The sequence below is a fragment of the Lutra lutra genome, chromosome 7, assembly GCF_902655055.1.
Source record: "Lutra lutra chromosome 7, mLutLut1.2, whole genome shotgun sequence".
Taxonomy (NCBI): Eukaryota; Metazoa; Chordata; class Mammalia; order Carnivora; family Mustelidae; genus Lutra; species Lutra lutra.
Genome location: NC_062284.1, coordinates 29371584 through 29390080, shown reverse-complemented (window position 1 = coordinate 29390080; position 18497 = coordinate 29371584). Strand labels below are relative to the sequence as shown.

At 37.1% G+C, this 18497-nt stretch overlaps 1 protein-coding gene across 3 annotated transcripts in view; it reads right to left on the bottom strand.

Annotated features, from left to right (window-relative positions):
- Positions 1–18497, bottom strand: part of HMG20A (high mobility group 20A) — a 79135-nt gene that overhangs the window by 34814 nt on the left and 25824 nt on the right. Inside the window, exon 2 of one of the 3 annotated variants that reach the window (XM_047737422.1) lies at positions 12482–12562. The exons of the other annotated variants lie outside the window; for them this stretch is intronic. The gene's annotated coding sequence lies outside the window, so the exon portion shown is untranslated. The remainder of the gene's footprint in view (positions 1–12481; positions 12563–18497) is intronic. 3 annotated transcript variants of the gene reach the window in all.

The following is an 18497-nucleotide window of genomic DNA, read 5'->3' as shown; positions in this document are numbered from 1 at the left end:
ACAAAACAGCTACCAAAATGGCAACAAATACCTATCTATCAATAATCACTTTGAGTATAAATGGACTAAATTCTCCAATCAAAAAACACAAGATGACAGAATGGATAAAAATCAAGACCCATCTGTACACTGCCTACAAGGGTCTCAATTCGGACCTAAAGACACATGCACATTGAAAATGAGGGGACAGGGCGCCTCTCCGTCTACTTGTGATCTCTCTCTGTCAAATAAATAAATAAAATCTAAAAAAAAAAAAAAAAAAAAGAAAATGAGGGGACAGAGGAACATGTATCATGCAAATGGATGTTGAAAGAAAGCTGGGGTAGCAATACTGATAAGGGACAAAATAGACTTTAAAACAAAGACTTTAATAAGAGACAAAGAAGGACATATATATAATTATTAAAGGGACAGTCCAACAATAAGTTATAACAATTATAATATTTATGCACCCAACATGGGAGTACCCAAATACATGAAACATTTAAAACAAACATAAAGGAACCAATCGATAGTAATATAATAAGAGTACAGACATTAACACCCCATTACATCAATGGACAGATCATCTGAAGAGAAATCAACAAGGAAATAGTGGCTTTGAATAGGACACTAGACCAGATGGATATTACACATATATTCAGAACATTCCATGTGAAAGGAGCAGAATATAAATTCTTTTGAAATACACGTGGAACAATCTCCAGAACAGATCACATATTAGGTCACAAAACAAATCTCAACAAATTAAAAAATATCTAAGTCATACTATGTAACTTTTCTGACCACAATGCTATGGAACTAGAAATCAACCATAAGAAAAAATCTAGGAAGAGCACAAATGGAAGCAAAGGAACATGCTACTAAATAATGACTGGGTCAACTAAGAAATCAAAGAAGAAATTAAAAATTACATGGAGAGAAATGAAAATGAAAACAGAATGCTCCAAAATCTTTGGAATGTAGGAAAAGCAGGTCTAAGAAGGAAGTTTATAGCAATACAGGCCTACCCCAAGATAAAAGACAAATCTCAAATAAACAACCTGACCTACCTAAAGGATCTAGAGAAAGAACAAACAAAGCCCCAAACCAGAAGGAAAGAAATAATAAAGATTAGAGCAGAAATAAATGATACAGAAACAAACAAAAAAAGAAAAAGAAAGAAAGAAAGAAAAAAAGAAGATATCATTGAAACCAGAAGCTGGTTCTTTTTGAAAAGATAAAAAAGAACTGATAAACCTCTGCCAGACTCAAAAAAAGAGAGAACTCAAATAAACAAAATCACAAATGAAAGAGGAGAAATAATAACCAATAACACAGAAATACAAATGGTTGTAAGAGATTTATGACAAATTATATGCCAATAAATTACACAAACTTAAAAGAAATGGTAAATTCCTAAAAACATAACCTATCAAAACTGAAGCAGGAAGAAATAGAAAATTTAAACAGATTGATTACCAGGAATGAAATTCTATCAGTTAATAAAAAATCTCCCCAAAAACCAAAAAGTCCACGACCAGACAGCTTCACAGATGAATTCTATCAAACATTTAAAGAAAAGTTAATACCTACTCTTCTCAAAGTTTTCCAAATATAGAAGAGGAGGGAAAACTTCTAAATTCATTTTGTGAGGTGAGCATTACCCTGATACCAAAATCAGGTAAAGACACCACAAAAAATGAAAACTAAAGCCAGTATCTCTGATGAACACAGATGTAGAAATCTTGAACAAAATACTAGCAAACTAGCAGAAGATATGAACAGACACTTCTCCAATGAAGACATACAAATGGCTATCAGACACATGAAAAAATGTTCATCATCACTAGCCATCAGGGAGATTCAAATTAAAACCACATTGAGATATCACCTTACACCACTTAGAATGGCCAAAATTAGCAAGGCAGGAAACAACATGTGTTGGAGGGGATGTGGAGAAAGGGGAACCCTCTTACACTGTTGGTGGGAATGCAAGTTGGTGCAGCCTCTTTGGAGAACAGTGTGGCGATTCCTCAAGAAATTAAAAATAGAACTTCCCTATGACCCTGCAATTGCACTCCTGGGTATTTACTCCAAAGATACAGATGTAGTGAAAAGAAGGGCCATCTGTACCCCAATGTTTATAGCAGCAATGGCCACGGTTGCCAAACTGTGGAAAGAACCAAGATGCCCTTCAACGGACGAATGGATAAGGAAGATGTGGTCCATATACACTATGGAGTATTATGCCTCCATCAGAAAGGATGAATACCCAACTTTTGTAACAACATGGACGGGACTGGAAGAGATTATACTGAGTGAAATAAGTCAAGCAGAGAGAGTCAATTATCATATGGTTTCACTTATTTGTGGAACATAACAAATAGCATGGAGGACATGGGAAGTTAGGAGAAGGGAGTTGGGGGAAATTGGAAGGGGAGGTGAACAATGAGAGACAATGGACTCTGAAAAACAATCTGAAGGGTTTGAAGAGGTGGGGGGGTGGGAGGTTGGGGGAACCAGGTGGTGGGTATTAGAGAGGGCACAGATTGCATGGAGCACTGGGTGTGGTACAAAAACAATGAATACTGTTATGTTGAAAATAAATTTAAAAAATGATTAAAAAAAAGAAAAAAGAAAAAAGAAAAAAAATACTAGCAAACTGAATCCAACAATATATTTAAAAAATCATTCACCACAATCAAGTGGGATTTATTCCCAGGACGCAAGCATGGTTCAATATTCACAAATCAATCAATGTGACACATTGCATCAATAAGAGAAAGGATAGGGGTGCCTGGCCTGGTTCAGTTGTACAGCATGCGACTCTTGCTCTCGGGGCTGTGAGTTTGAGCCTCACATTGGATGTAGAGATTACTTAAAAATAAAATCTTAAAGAAAAATAAGAGAAAGGATAAAAAACACTATCATTTCAACAGATGCAGAAAAAGCTTTGATAAAGTACAATACCCATTTATGATATACACTCTCAATATAATAGGTTTACAGGGAATATACCTCAATATAATAAGGGCCTTATTTGAAAAATCCACACCTAACATCTTACTCAATGGGAAAAAAACCGCTTTTCTCCTAAGGTCAGGAACAAGAAAAGGATGTCAACTTACACCACTTTTATTCAACATAGTGGTGGAAGTCCTGGCCACAGAAATCAGACAAGAGAAAGAATATAAAAGGCATCCAAATTGGTGAGGAAGAAGTAAAACTTCTACAATTTGCAGATGATATGATACTATACATAGAAAATGCTAAAGACTCCACCAAAAAAAAAAAAAAAAAAAACAAAAACTAGAACTGACAAATGAATTCAATGAAGCTACAGGATACAAAATCAATATATGAAACTATGTTGCATTTCTATACACTAATAATGAAGCAGCAGAAGAGAAATCAAGAAAAACAATTCCATTTACAATTGTACCCAATAATAAGATACATAAGAATAAACTTAACCAAAGAGGTGAAAGGCCTGTACTCTGAAAAGTATAAAATGGCTATGAAAGAAACTGAAGTTGATACAAAGAAATGGAAAGACATTCCATGCTCATGGATTTAACAAATATTGTTAAAAGGTCTATACTACCCAAAGCAATCTAGACATATAATGCAATCCCTATCAAAATACCACCAGCATTCTTCACAGAACTAGAACAAACAATGCTAAAATTTGTATGGAATCATGAAAAGACCCCAAATAGCCAAAACAGTCTTGAAAAACAACAAAACTGGAGGTTTCACAATTCCAGACTTCAAGTTATATTACAAAGCTATTGTAATCAAAACAGTATGGTACTGGCACAAAAACAGACACAGAATAGAAAGGCCAGAAATAATCCCGCAATTATACCATCAATTAATCTTCTACAAAGAGGCAAGAATATGCAATGGGAAAAAGACAGTCTCTTCAACAAATGGTCTTGGGAAAACTGGACAACTGTACGCAAAGGAATGAAACTAGACCACTTTCTTACACCATACATAAAAATAAACTCAGAATAGATTAAGCACCTAAATATGTGACCTGAAAACATAAAAATTCTAGAAAACAGGCAGTAATTTCTTTGACAATGGTCATAGCAACATCCTTTCTAGATAGGTCTCCTGAGGTAAGGGAAACAAAAGCAAAAATAAACTACTGGGACTACATCAAAATAAAAAAACTTCTGTACAGTGAAGAAGAAAATCAACAAAACTAAAAGACAACCTGTTCAATGGAAGAAGATATTTGCATATATCTTCTTCCAACATATCTGACATATCCGACAAAGGGTTAGTATCTAAAATATATAAAGATCTAATACAACTCAACATCAAAACTCCAAATAATCTAATTAAAAAGGAGAAGACATGAACAGACATTTCTCCAAAGACATCCAGATGTCCAACAGACATATAAAAACTTGCTCAACATCATCATCAGTGAAATGTAAATCAAAACCACAATGAGATATCACCTGACATCTACCAGAATGGCTAAAATACAAAACTCAAGAAACAAGTGTTGGTGAGGATGTAGAAAAAAAGCAACACTTGTGCACTGTTGGTGGGAATGCAAGCTGGTGTAGCTACTGTGGGAAACAATATGGAGTTTCCTCTAAACGTTAAAAATAGAACTACCCTGTGACTCAGTAATCACATTACTGAGTATTATTAACCCAAAGAATGTGAGAAGAGCATTTGAAGGGATATATGCCTCCCTATGTTTACTGCAGCATTACTGACAATAGTCAGACTATGAAAATAGCCTAGTGCCCATCAATAGGTGAATGGATAAAGAAGATGAGGTGTATATATACAATGGAGTATTATTCAGGTATAAAAGAATGAAATCTTGCTATTTGCAATGACTTGGATGGACCTAGACAGCATAATGCTAAGCAAAATAAGCCAGTCAGAGAAAGACAAATACATGATTTCATTCATGCGGAATTTAAGAAGCAAAGCAAACAAGCAAAGGAAAAGAGAGAGAGTGAGAGGTAAACCAAGAGACTGACTCTTAACTCTTATAGAGAACAAACTGATGGTTACCAGAGGGGAGGTGGCTGGGGGGATGGATGAAATAGTTGAAGGGCATTAGGAGTGCACTTGTCTTGATGAGCACTGATTAACGTATGGAAGGTTGGGTCACTACATTGTAGACGTGAAACTAATATAGCACTGTATGTTAAAATAAAACACTGGGTTTAAAATAAAATTGATCCACTCACATATCCTGAGGGGGTAAGGGGTTAAGAAAGAAGCCAGCTCCCTAAAAATACCTAACCTACAGAAGCAAAGATAAGAATTATATCCAATCTCTCCTTAGAAAGTATGTAATCAAGAGAGGGGACTGAAATATACGAAGCGGGGGCACGTGGGTGGCTAGTGGGTTAAAGCTTCTGCCTTCGGCTCAGGTCGTGATCCCAGGGTCCTGGGATCGAGTCCTGCATCGGGCTCTCTGCTCAGCAGGGAGCCTGCTTCCTCCTCTCTCTTTCTGCCTGCCTCTCTGCATACTTGTGATCTCTGCCTGTCAAATAAAAACATATGAAGCATTGAGAGAAAAAAAAATCAACAGCCTAAATTTCTGTATCCTGTGATATTATCTACAAAAGTGAGGGAGAAACAAAAATTTTCACAAAGGAAAATTGAAGGATTTGTTTCCAATAGACCTGCCTTGAAAGTAGTACTTGAAAGTAAAAAAAAAAAAAAAAAAAAAAAAAAAGAAAAGTAAAAATGTTCTTCAGAAAGAAGAAAAAAATGACACTGTTCAGAAACTTGGACCCACATAAGGAAAGGAAGACCACTGGAAAATAAGTAAGTGAGGGCAAAATAAAAAGGTTTATTTTTCTTATTCTTAATTGATCTAGCAGATAACAGCTTCTTTAAAGTAATAATAGCAAGTGTATTTGATTATGTACGCTTACACACACACACACTTATGTAAAATAAATGACAGTAATGATACAAGGGATGAGAAATAAGAATTAGAGGAGCATTTTGCTATTACATGGTACTTGAACTACCCATGAATGGAACAGTGTTATTTGAAAGTGGACTTGGAGTAGTTTTAAAATATTGCAAACTCTAGGGCAACCACTTAAAGAAAAAAAAGTAAAAAATAGAAATAGAATTGATATGGTAAGAAAGGAGAGAAAATGGAATAAAAAATGCTCAATTAAAACCACCAAAGGCAGAAAAGGTGTGGAAGATAAAAAAGGAAAAAAAATAAAAAAGGAACAAAGAACAATGGCAACAAATAGAAACCAGTAATGAAGATGACAGATATTAATCCAACTATATTAATAATTGCCTTACAGGTCAATGTTCTAAATACACCAACTGAAAGACAGAGATGGTCACAGTGAATGAAACACAAGTTTCAACTATATGATGTCTATAAGGTACCCACTTTAAATATATAGAAACACATACATTAAAAATGAAGGAATGGGAAATGATATAACACCAACCAAAAGAAAGCAAGAGTAGCTATATTAATTTCAGACAGAGCAGACTTCAGAGCAAAGAAAGTCATCAGGAATAAAGAGGGACAATGCCAAGGGACAATACTCAAGGAAGACGTAATAATTTTTAATGTTTATATGTCTAACTACAGAGGGTCAAAATGCATGAGGCAAAAACTGATAGAAGTGCAAGGAGAAATAGATGAATCCACCATTATAGTTGGAGACTTCAACACCCCTCTAAGAGAAATAGACATATCGAGAAGATAGAAAATCAGTAAGGACGTAGATGAACCCAACAGTTCCACCAATCAACTGGATATACAGATGGCAAGTATCTATATGAAAAGATGTTCAATATCACGTCATTAAGGAATTGAAAAGTAAAACAACGAACTACCAATATATAGCTACTAGAATGGTTAAAATCCGTAACACTGACAACACCAAATGCCGATGTGGATTTAGGACAAGAACTCTATCCACTGCTGGTGGGAATGAATGTAAAAAAGGTACAGTCATTATGAAGACAGTTTGGCAGTTTCTTAAAAAAGTACATTCTTATCAACAATTGAATTCCTTGCTATTTACCCAAAGGAAGTGAAAACTTACATCCACTAAAAACCTGCACATGAATGTTTCCGGCAGCTTTATTCATAACATCAAAATTTGGATGCAACCATGTCTTTTAGTTGCTGAATGGATAAACAAACTGTAATACATACTGATAATGGAATATTATTCAGTGCTAAAAATAAGTGAGGTATCAAGCCATGAAAAGACATGGAATAAACGTAAATGAATATTACTGACTGAAAGAAGTCAATCGGAAAAGGTTACGTATGATATGATTCCATCCATATGACATCCAGATTAGGCAAAATATGGAAACAGTAAAAAGACGATGACTGCCAGGGTTAGAGGGGAAGCAGGGGTGAATAGACAGAACACAAAGGATTTTTAGGGTAGTGAAACTATTCAGCACAATACCACAATTGTGGATACGTAATCATTCATCTGTCAAATCCCACAGTGTAAACTAGCGTTTTGGGTGATGATTTAGTCAATTAAACTCACTGATGTAACAAATATATGGTGTTGGCAGGAGATGTTGATGGTGGAGGAGAGTATGGCATGTGTGAGGACAGGGAATATGTGCAAATTCTTTGTACCTTCTGCTTGATTTTGTTGTGAACCTAAAACGTCTATAAAACAAAGTTTATTAATTAAAAAATTATCCTAAGTATTATATATTTAATGTTATAATATGCAATTTATAGTAAGATAGTCCTGCTATAATCATGCTTAAGAATAAATACAACTGGGGCACCTGGGTGGCTCAGTTGGTTGAGTGGTTGCCTTCAGCTCAGGTCATGATCCCGGACTTCCAGGATGGAGTCCCGCATCGGGCTCCCAGCTCCTTGGGGAGTCTGCATCTCCCTCTGACCTTCTCCTCTCTCATGCTCTCTCTCACTCATTCTCCCTCAAATAAGTAAATAAAATCTTTAAAAAAAAAAAAAAGGTAACACATCTTGTAGCCTTTAAAAAAAAAAAAAAAAGAATAAATACAACTGATTTTGATATGCGTGCAATTTAACCAGAGAAGGTGAAAGCACACTTACTAGAGAATAGTCTACCAGCTGTGAACATTAAGCTAAGAGCAGTCAGTAGGCTGTAAGCATTAATCAATATGTTTTACAGAGGGAGTAAGAGCACTGGCTGATCCCATCAGGCAGTTAACTGGGGTTCAGTTAAGTGAAATTTAGTTAAGAACTTTTTCACTGCAGGTTTTGATATGGGAGATGAGAAGGAAAAAGATAATTTAATATCTTTTTTTTTTTTTTTAAGATGGGGTAGTTAGTATGGGGGAGTGAACTGAAATATACATAAAAGGCTTAGGGTTACTTCAAGAGAAGGGCATAAGGAGGTGTGTGTCTGGCTGGGGGTTTGGTGGAGGCTCTGTATTCCTAAAATCTAGAGCCTATGCTCCTGTAAGTATAAATATTATTAATTTATACATATATGTTTTTAAGATTTACTTTTTTTAGAGAGAGTGTGAGCAGCAGGAGGGGCAGAGGCAGAGGGAGAATCTCCAGCAGACTCCCCACTGAGTGTGGAGTCAGATTTCACCACCCTGAGATTGACCTGCACCGAAATTTAAGAGTTGGATGTTTAATCAACTGAGGCACTCAGTCACTCCTATTATTAATTTTTAAAAATGTTGGTAGGGTAAGGACGCCTGGGTGGCTCAGTTGGTTAAGCAGCTGCCTTCGGCTCAGGTCATGATCCCCATAGTCTGGAATCAAGTCTCACATCGGGCTCCTTGCTCGACAGGGAGCCTGCTTCTCCCTCTGCCTCTGCCTGCCACTCTGCCTGCTTGCATCCTCTCTCTCTCTGACAAATAAAGTCTTTAAAAAAAAATGTTGGTAGGGTAGTGTAGGAAATATTTTTATTATTTCTTAAAGCTTTTATTTATTAGGGTGGGGGGCAGGGGCACAAGTAGGGGAGCAGCAGGCAGAGGGAGAGGCTGGCTCCTTGCACAGCAGGGAGCCCGATGCAGGACTCGATCCTAGCACGCTGGGATTGTGACCTGAGCCCATGGCAAACACTTAACGGACAGAGCCACCTAAGCATCCCATGTGCAGGAATTAAACAATAAAGAAATGGATTCATTCACAGAACAAACTTTTTTTTTCTTTTTTTTTCCTAATCAATTATTTTTATTTTTATTTTTTTATAAACATATAATGTATTTTTATCCCCAGGGGTACAGGTATGTGAATCTCCAGGTTTACACACTTCACAGCAGTCACCATAGCACATATCCTCCCCAGTGTCCATAACCACACTCCCCTCTCCTGACTCTCCTCCCCACAGCAACCCTCAGTTTGTTTTTGTGAGATTAAGAGTCACTTATGGTTTGTCTCCCTCCTGATCCCATCTTGTTTCATTTATTCTTTTCCTACCCCTCCCAAGCCCCCCATGTTGCATCTCCACTTCCTCATATCAGGGAGATCATATGAGAGTTGTCTTTCTCCGATTGACTTATTTCACTAAGCATGATACCCTCTAGTTCCATCCACGTCGTCGCAAATGGCAAGATTTCATTTCTTTTGATGGCTGCATAGTATTCCATTGTGTATATAAACCACATCTTCTTTATCCATTCATCTGTTGATGGGCATCTAGGTTCTTTCAATAGTTTGGCTATTGTAGACATTGTTGCTATAAACATTTGGGTGCACGTGCCCCTTCAGATCCCTGCGTTTGTATCTTTAGGGTAAATACCCAGTAGTGCAATTCCTGGGTCATAGGGTAGTTCTATTTTCAACTTTTTGAGGGAACCTCCATGCTGTTTTCCAGAGTGGTTGCACCAGCTTGCATTCCCACCAACAGTGTAGGAGGGTTCCCCTTTCTCCGCATCCTCGCCAGCACACAGAACAAATATTTATTGAGTATCTAACATTCTAGGCACTTTCTATGTACTGGGATAGAAGCAGTGATCAAAACAGGCCAAAAATCCCTGCCCTCACATAGCTCACAGTACACTAGGAGAGACAGACAAAAAACAAGATTAAAAAAAAGTAAAACGAATAATGTCACATAGTGATAAGCACTAAGAAAAAAATAGAGCCAGTGAAGAGGCTAGGAAGAGTTCAAGGGAAGGGGGTGTTTGGAATTCTAGATAGAGACCAGGAAAGACTTCACTGAGGCCTACAGGAGAGGAAGGAGAGAGTGATGCATGTATGTGAGGCTAGACGGTCAGAGCAGGGCAAACAACCTGTGCAAAGGAGGATACTGAATGTGATGAAAGGAGGCAAATGTGGCTGGACTAAAATAGGGGCAAAAACAGTAGATGAGATCTGAGAGCTGACTAGGGACCAGACAGCACAGGGATTTGTCAGTCATAGTAAGGACTTTGGCTTCTTGCTCTGAGATGAGAAGCCACGAGAGGTTCTGAGTAAGACATGGTATCTAACATTTCTAGGACCACTCTGCCTGCTGTTTCCAGAACAGAATGAAGAATGGAGAAAGTCAAGGTAGAATAAGGAGTTCTTTTGGAAATCTACTGCAATAATCCACCTGAAAGATGAAGGTGGCTTGGATCACAGTGGCAGTAGTGGAGGTGGTGAGAAGTGGTTAAATTCTTTTTTTTTTTTTAAAGATTTATTTATTTATTTATTTGACAGACAGGGATCACAAGTAGGCAGAGAGGCAGGCAGAGAGAGAGGAGGAAGTAGGCTCCCTGCTGAGCAGAAAGCCTGATGCGGGGCTTGATCCCAGTACACTGGGATCATAACCTGAGCTGAAGGCAGAGGCTTTAACCCACTGAGCCACCCAGGCACCCCTGGAGAAGTGGTTAGATTCTTGATTTGAAGGTAGAACCAATCTCTCAGTTGAAAGTAACTAAAAAGAAAAGTTAGGACATATTTCAACTGTAGAATCATAACCTGTTTAGTGGTAAAGGGTGGGCTATACTAACAATATGCTACTTGCAATTTTTGTGAAGCTAAATATTGTACAGTGTTTTTTGGGGCTACAAAGGAAATAATCCAGCCTCCTTTAATGCAAATGCTTGCAGAGTTTACATTTTACCAACAAATATTTGTTGAGTACCTTTACTGTGTGACCAAGACTGTGCTTGGCGTCAAGTGGTACACAGATTTGCTTTATAGGATTTTACAGTATGTTATGGTCCTTGGTCTAGAGATACTGTTCTCAAAACAACAAGAAGTGGGAAGAAGAGGCAAGAATTAGAAACAAATATAAATCTTTCATCTCTGTCAGTGATTTTTTGAAGTAAAAGTTTTGTAAACTTTTAGTCAGATATTTTCTTTTAAAAACATGGACGTATTAGATCATCAAAAGAAACCGAACACTTCAGACTTCCTTTTAGACAGCTTGATTACTGTACGTGAATTTCCCTCCGACACTGGAACCTTGATAGCACATTGTTATCACAGGTCACAAAATGTGTTGTGAGAAAAAAACCCTAAACATCTAGCAGTAGTGTTTCATATTGGGCGTAAAGCACAGAAATAACACAGGGAAAATACTTACCTCTTATAAAGCAAAAATCTGTCCTTAGAAGCAGGGTATTGTCTTCTGAGTTCACAGTCCACCCATCTGGCTTTTTCAGGACGGTGGGTCCCAAGTGGCCTCTCCTACACAGACTACCTAAGCGCTGCTTTTATTATTAGTAAACAAGGAGATAACCGCCCCGAGTAAGACAACTTCTGGCCCAATACCAGAACTAAGAGTTCAAGGAATTCAATAAGACTTGGCATTACTTTCTCTGGGTAGAGTACTTTGCCAAACAATTTCCTGGGACATTTGGGTACTATGAAACAGTAAAAAGGTGGGTGTGTATGAGGTGGGGGTGGAGAGGTACAAGGAAGGTGGGGAAGAGGAACACCCTAACGGGCATACTCCCAGTAGGAGGCCGTTATGATATACAAAAAAGTGTTTTCAACAATATGCAATGTTATAATCTAATCTTACATTTGGAAAACCAATGCAATTAAGCATACAAAATGCAGAAAGTTAATGTTCTTATTTGGTGAAGACACATATGTATATTTTTGCACTTATTCTTGGTGAGTCTCATGGAGGGTATATTAGAATAGAGGAATTTTATGTTTATCAACAGGGGAAATGAGTTTTAAATGAGTCTGAAATCAGTTTTAAAGCTGAAAAATAAGGCTTTTCACAGTTTATTATATGTAACTATGATATGCATTGAAGACAGAACTAAATAAGGTTGACAAGAAATTCTTTTCCTTTTACAGTTCATGACGTACTGGACAGGTGGACAAACAGTAAAAAAATGTGAAGGCTGTAGCTGATGTGTGTGAAGATATTTATTTAAATCTATGAGAAAAATAGGGAGGAGACAGATGAATTGAACAGACGGAGTGACCAGCTAACTGCTCATTATCATAATAAATTCACAGATGCAGTGGAGATCTGAAGGCAGCAGAAAATACCAGCTGAGTAAGTGCCTGGGAAGAAAACACTTAGCACAGGGTACTCACATGTTTGGAATCCAATTTCATATCAAGGAGGTAGATAGGATTCCTTTCTTGCTCTAAAATAAAATGGTTCAAGCCTAGAATCTGAGGAAAGCAATAGATGAGAGAGCAGAAGAAACAAAGGTCCCTAGTATTTTGACCTGAACAAAAACTTACTAGTTAACAGTTCTAGGGGAAGGGTCCTTATTGGTTCAAGGAACAGTGCTCCTCTATTTTCTTATATTTTACACTGTTCTTTTCAGCTCAAACCTGCAGCTGCGAAACAAGACTGCAAAGAAGAGATGGAAAGAATGTTCCTTTCTATTACAGGCAACAACTCCCAAACCTTTTACCCTTTCAAAGCCGATGAATACTAAAAGATGACATGCTTTGAGAAGGAAAATTGGAGATCATTTATAAAAACTGGAGTGTAAAAAAAGGGGAAAGAGACTCCATCAAAGTGTTCTTCATTTTAATCAACTCACAAATTAAAGTCTCTTCCTAGGGGGAATTCCTAAAAGAAAAACAGAGAGCTTTGGGTAGTAGGGAATTTTTCTTCACCCAAAAGTTAAAGACAAAAAAGAAAACAAAACAAAAACCCAAAACACTTCTGTTGCAGGGAGGCCAAGCAATAATAGTCTTCACCACTTTGAACAGTAAAATGAAATTCAGTTTTCATCACAAAACAAATAAGACATAATTATAATGTGCTTAACAGAACAGTTTCAACTGAAAAGGAGAAGATTTAAACAGAATTATAGTTCTGTACTTTTTATTTTAAATCTTGAATCTTTACAACACTCAGGACTTTAGAAAGTAAACCAAATGGTCCCTGAATTCAGCTTTGACATATTTAATGCTCCAGAAGTACAGTTTCCTAGGAACACTGTTCCTTTAAATACTCTACCCAATATGATAAGGCTTCACCCTTCATACAGAGAACCTCTAGGCTCTCACCCACCCAGGCAATTCCAACCAAGTGGTTGGATGTTATCTTCCTGGTTTATTATAAGCTACCTGTTTCATTTCCTTTTTTTTTTTTTTTAAGATTTTATTTATTGATTTTTCAGAGAAAGAGCACATGCAGGGGGAGTGGCAGGCAAAGGGAGAAGGAGAAGCAGGCTCCCCGCTGAGCAGGGATCTAGCCATGAGGCTCGAACCCAGAACCCTGGGATCATGACCTGAGCCAAGGGCAGATACTTAACCAACTGAGCCTCTTAGGCATCCCTAATTTCCTTTGTTTTTAAGTGGAAAAAAAGGGAAACAAACTGAGGGTTTCAGAAAGGAGAGGGGTGGGGGGATGGGGTAGCTTTGTGATGGATATTAAGGAGGGCATGTGTTATGATGAGCACTGGGTGTTATACTGAACTAATGAATTGCTGAACACTGCATCAAAAGCTAATGATGGCTATATGGTGGCTAACTGAGCATAATGGAAAACAACCACACATTATTGGGGTACCTGGGTGGCTCAGTTGGTTAAGCATCTGCTTTCGGCTCAGATCATGATCTCGGGGTCCTGGGACAGAGCCCCGTGTCAGGTACCCTGCTCAGTGGGGAGTCTGCTTCTCCCTTTCCCTCCTCCCTCCACCCTGCTTGTGCTCCCTCTCTCTCAAATAGATACATAAACAAAATCTTTCAAAAAAAAAATAAATAAAACCACATTATCTTAAAACTGAGGAGTGGCCAGACTAATTAAACCACCTCAAAGATACTTGGTATTTACTAAAATCTGACAAATCTGTATTTCCAATAACTCTGGAAATTATTACTGTTCAAATACTCTCTTGTCAGGTAAGGCAGTCTAGGTCCCAGGGAGTAAGAATGTGCAGAATGATTTATTTTTCTCTTCTTTCTGCGTTAAATGCACCTACTTGTTTGTGTTAGTGCAAGTTACTTCTGTCAGAACAGAAATTCACTAGACCACCAAACAGAGGCATTATATGATTCTCTGTTTTCAATAACTTCATATGGAAAATGGGGCTAATACCTTCTTTATTTAACTCAAAAAAGATGTGGTGAAGACCAAATAAGTATTTCTTTACATACTCCACAAACAATAAAAGAATGTGAAAGCTCTTTTTGCTAATCATGTTACAAAGTCTTCAGTGAAATATTTATAAGCATACTATAGAGTCTATACTTATATTAAAAGACCAGATACAATAGAAAACTAATTGGAAGGAAACACACCAAAATGCTCCAAGTAATTACGTTAGGTGGAATTATGAGTAATTACTTTCTACTTTTTGTTTTAACTCTCCAATATTCAGTCACAGGGTTAGTTACTTTAAAGAAAAAATACTTTTTATTTCCTTATTTGACAGAGAGAGATGACAAGTAGGCAGAGAGGCAGGCAGAGAGAGAGAGAGAGAGAGGAGGAAGCAGGCTCCCTGCTGAGCAGAGAGCCCGATGCTGCTGTGCTTGATGCTGCTGCTGGATCCCAGAACCCTGGGATCATGACCTGAGCTGAAGGCAGAGGCTTTAACCCACTGAGCCACCCAGGCTCCCCGGGTTAGTAACTTTAAAGAAAGAGGAAAGTGCCGTCAAGAATTGTAGGCTTTTTAAACTTCAATTTTAATTTCACACACAATACATGAATACACTTTCTTTTTTAAAGTTTGGCTACACATAAAGCTAAAATTCTCTTTGACCGGATTCTTTCCACTCCCCTCTCCAGAAAATATGCCATTAGAGGAGTTAATAGCTTATTGCTGAAAGGAGCCTTAGAGAGAATTTCTAGCGATATATTCATTCTCTCTCTCTCAAATCAGAATTAGCCCTACAGGGCAAAGAAGAGTAAACATGTCTAGCAGGAAGAGCACGAGGGCAGTTTATGAACTTGGCATTTTATATTAAAAAATTCATTTAAATTCTGCATTCAATTTTATAGAATAGTGTTTAACACATGAATGTTTGAAACTAGAGGAGACCAGGGAAAAGCATCTTGTACTTTTATAAAATTAAACATTTCCTTATGAGTGCAATACCACATAGCAAAGATTAGGTTCACCTTCCTGGCAGATAACAGACACATTTTGATACTGAGAAGAAGAAGTATTGTGACTCTCTGGTCCTTCTCTACTATACAGCAATATAATGAGAAATTCTACTATTGGCTAGAAATGTATGGTTAACTCAATTTATACTCTGTTATTTTTCCAGATAAAATTACATGACAATACACTGCAATTATTACACAAAATCCCATTTAATTATGGAAAAATAGGCCATGACCATGTGTTTAATATGGCTTGGTGTTTCCCTAAAAGGTTTACTTCTGAAAATTACAATATATCTGAGGTTGATCAATGTATATTCTTAGGTCACTGGTAGAAAAAGTAACAAGATTTTTATAAATAAGTGATTTTACTTCTTGCTAATATATCTTGAGATATACTTCAAACAGAATATACTTAATCCATCTCTAACTCCACTGTCATCTCTTCCCCTTCAGACTCCAAAAAGAGGAAAAAGCTCATCATTACCGTGTTTTTCCACAGAAGCATCTACTCTGGAGGCATTTATTCTTATTACAAAGTCTCTCCAAATATCTGATTTGGTTCTGGGTGTTTAGTAACATTTGCGTATTTAAAAGACAAAATTGGTAACTTAAAATCAAGATGTGCCAATGTGAACAACGATGACATTCTATAGCAAGTTCACTCACAATTTTGGGGCGGGGGGAACAAAGCACCTCAAATTTTTGAGAAAGGATTATGTGCCATATGAACTACTGGCAGGCAATCTGAGGTGGCAGAAAGCACTCTGGGGTCAGGGAGTCTGGCCGTGAGTTCAGGCTAACGCCACTCAGTAACTGTCTTCTGGGATCCCTAACCTCCTCTGGCCCCAGTTCCTTTTTCTGCTAATGAAGGACAAAATGAATTCAAGTTTGTTCGTCACATCATGACAGAACACCATGAAATTAATACATTCAATTAAATTAATTAAAAACGATTTTACAAACTAGCAGAAAATAGGAATATATTAAAAATTCAATACGTACATACACAAACACAAAGTTCCCGAAGCACAGTATGTATTTCTGAAGTCTTCTGTTAGTATTCATTTGCTCTCTGGGAGTGCGTCATGGTTAAAGTGAAGGCTCTGAAACCAGACTGCCTGGATTCAAATCCCATCTTCTATTTTCAGCTACAGAAGCTGGGCAAGTTAATAGCTCTGAGCATGTTCTCTCATCTGTAAATGAGGATAATAATAGTACCTACTACAGAAGTTATTTGAAGAATTAAGCCATGTAAAGCAGGTTGTATGGTATCTACCACACAGTAAGGGCCCAATAACAATAATGATAACAGTAACAGTAGCAAGCACTTCTTGAGTGTTTACTAAGTAACAGCTACTATTCTAAGACTTTTACATGTATTATCCCATTTAATCTTCAACTACCATGGGGTAGATACTATCATTAGTTCTTATTTTATAGTGAGCTACCAACAGAGAAGATAAGTAATGTAACCAAGTTAACTGTGGTAGTCATCATAGCTCTTCACAAATATTTTTAGTTTTCTTTTCAGGAACCACAGTAAGATTACACCATGGAACTCAGAGGGTCAATCATAGTAGCAAGAGTCCAAAAGCGATTTTCCATGTTCCCCTCCTCCATTACAGTGACCGTGTTATATCACAATGGAGTTTATGTCAGTCTCCTTGCCTAACTGACCAAAAATAGCATACCTCCCTGTTAACCCACTTTGGAAAAGTAGCATGAGTGAGAAAAAAAGCCATTGAGATCCTACAGTGGTTTTGTTATCATAGCAATAAACAAGTCTATCTTGAAAGTAAATTTCAGATTTGGTGTCATCATAATTATCTACTTATTCGCAGCTAATGCTGAAAGTTTAAGATTTATATTATGGGAGAAAATAATACAATTCTATACATTTCTTTCTTTTTTATTTTGATGTGTGAACCAATGAAAGTTTACCATTATCTAGTTTAGTATCAGAATTTAAGAATTATTGGTCAAAATGTCTTCATAATCTTGGGCTAGGCAAAGACTTTTTAAAGAGGAAGCAAAAAGCACTAACCAGAAAAAAGAAAAACGATGAATTAAAGTTCACCAAAGTTAAGAACATCTGTTCATCAAAGACCATGTTAAAAGAGTAAAAAGTCTCAGAAACTTCAGACTGGGAGATAATATTTGTAACACATATGTCCCGTAAAGACTCAGATTCAGAATGTATAAAGAATGCCTACAAATGAATGACCCATTTTTTTTTCAAAAAGGGATAAAAATAAAGCAAGTGCTTCATAAAAGAGACTATCCAAATGATCAACAACCATAGAAAAATATATACTACAACATATTCACCAAAATGGCTAAAATAAAAGACTGACAATACACAGTGCTGGCAAGCATGAGAAGAAACTGAAATTCTCATATGTTGCTGGTGGGAATTTAAATGTGCCCAATCCCTCTGGAGAACTGTTTGTCAATAATTGCTAAAATAAACCTATCCTATGAACCAGGAACTGCATTCTTAGTAATATCCTAGAGAAATGAGTGCTGATGTTCACTGAAAGACTTGTAATAGGGATGTGCATAGCCCCATTATTAAAATGAGCCTCAAACTGGAACCAACGCATGTTTTCATCAACAGCGGCAAGGATACATTATGATATATTCTTACAATGAAATGAGTGAATGACTGCTACATGCAACATGGACGAACCTCACAGACAGAATGATGTCAGAAGAAGCCAGACACAGAGAGTAAATATTCCATGAATCCATTTAGGTGACATTTAAGTAAAGGTAAAGCTACTCTTTGGGGACAGAATCAGCATAGCAGTTATCTACGGTAGGGGGAGAAAGGGTACTGACTAGAGAGAGCCTCCTGAAGTGCTGGAAATATTTGTAGGTGTGTGTGTGTGTGTGTGTGTATGCACAAATTCATTGACTTATTCACTGAAGATTTGTGTACTTTCCTGTAAATACCACAGTTATAAAAGATTAAAAGTAAAAAAGGAAGCACTGGTTTAAATAAGAATTCTAGGACCAAAGGTTCCCACAAAGATC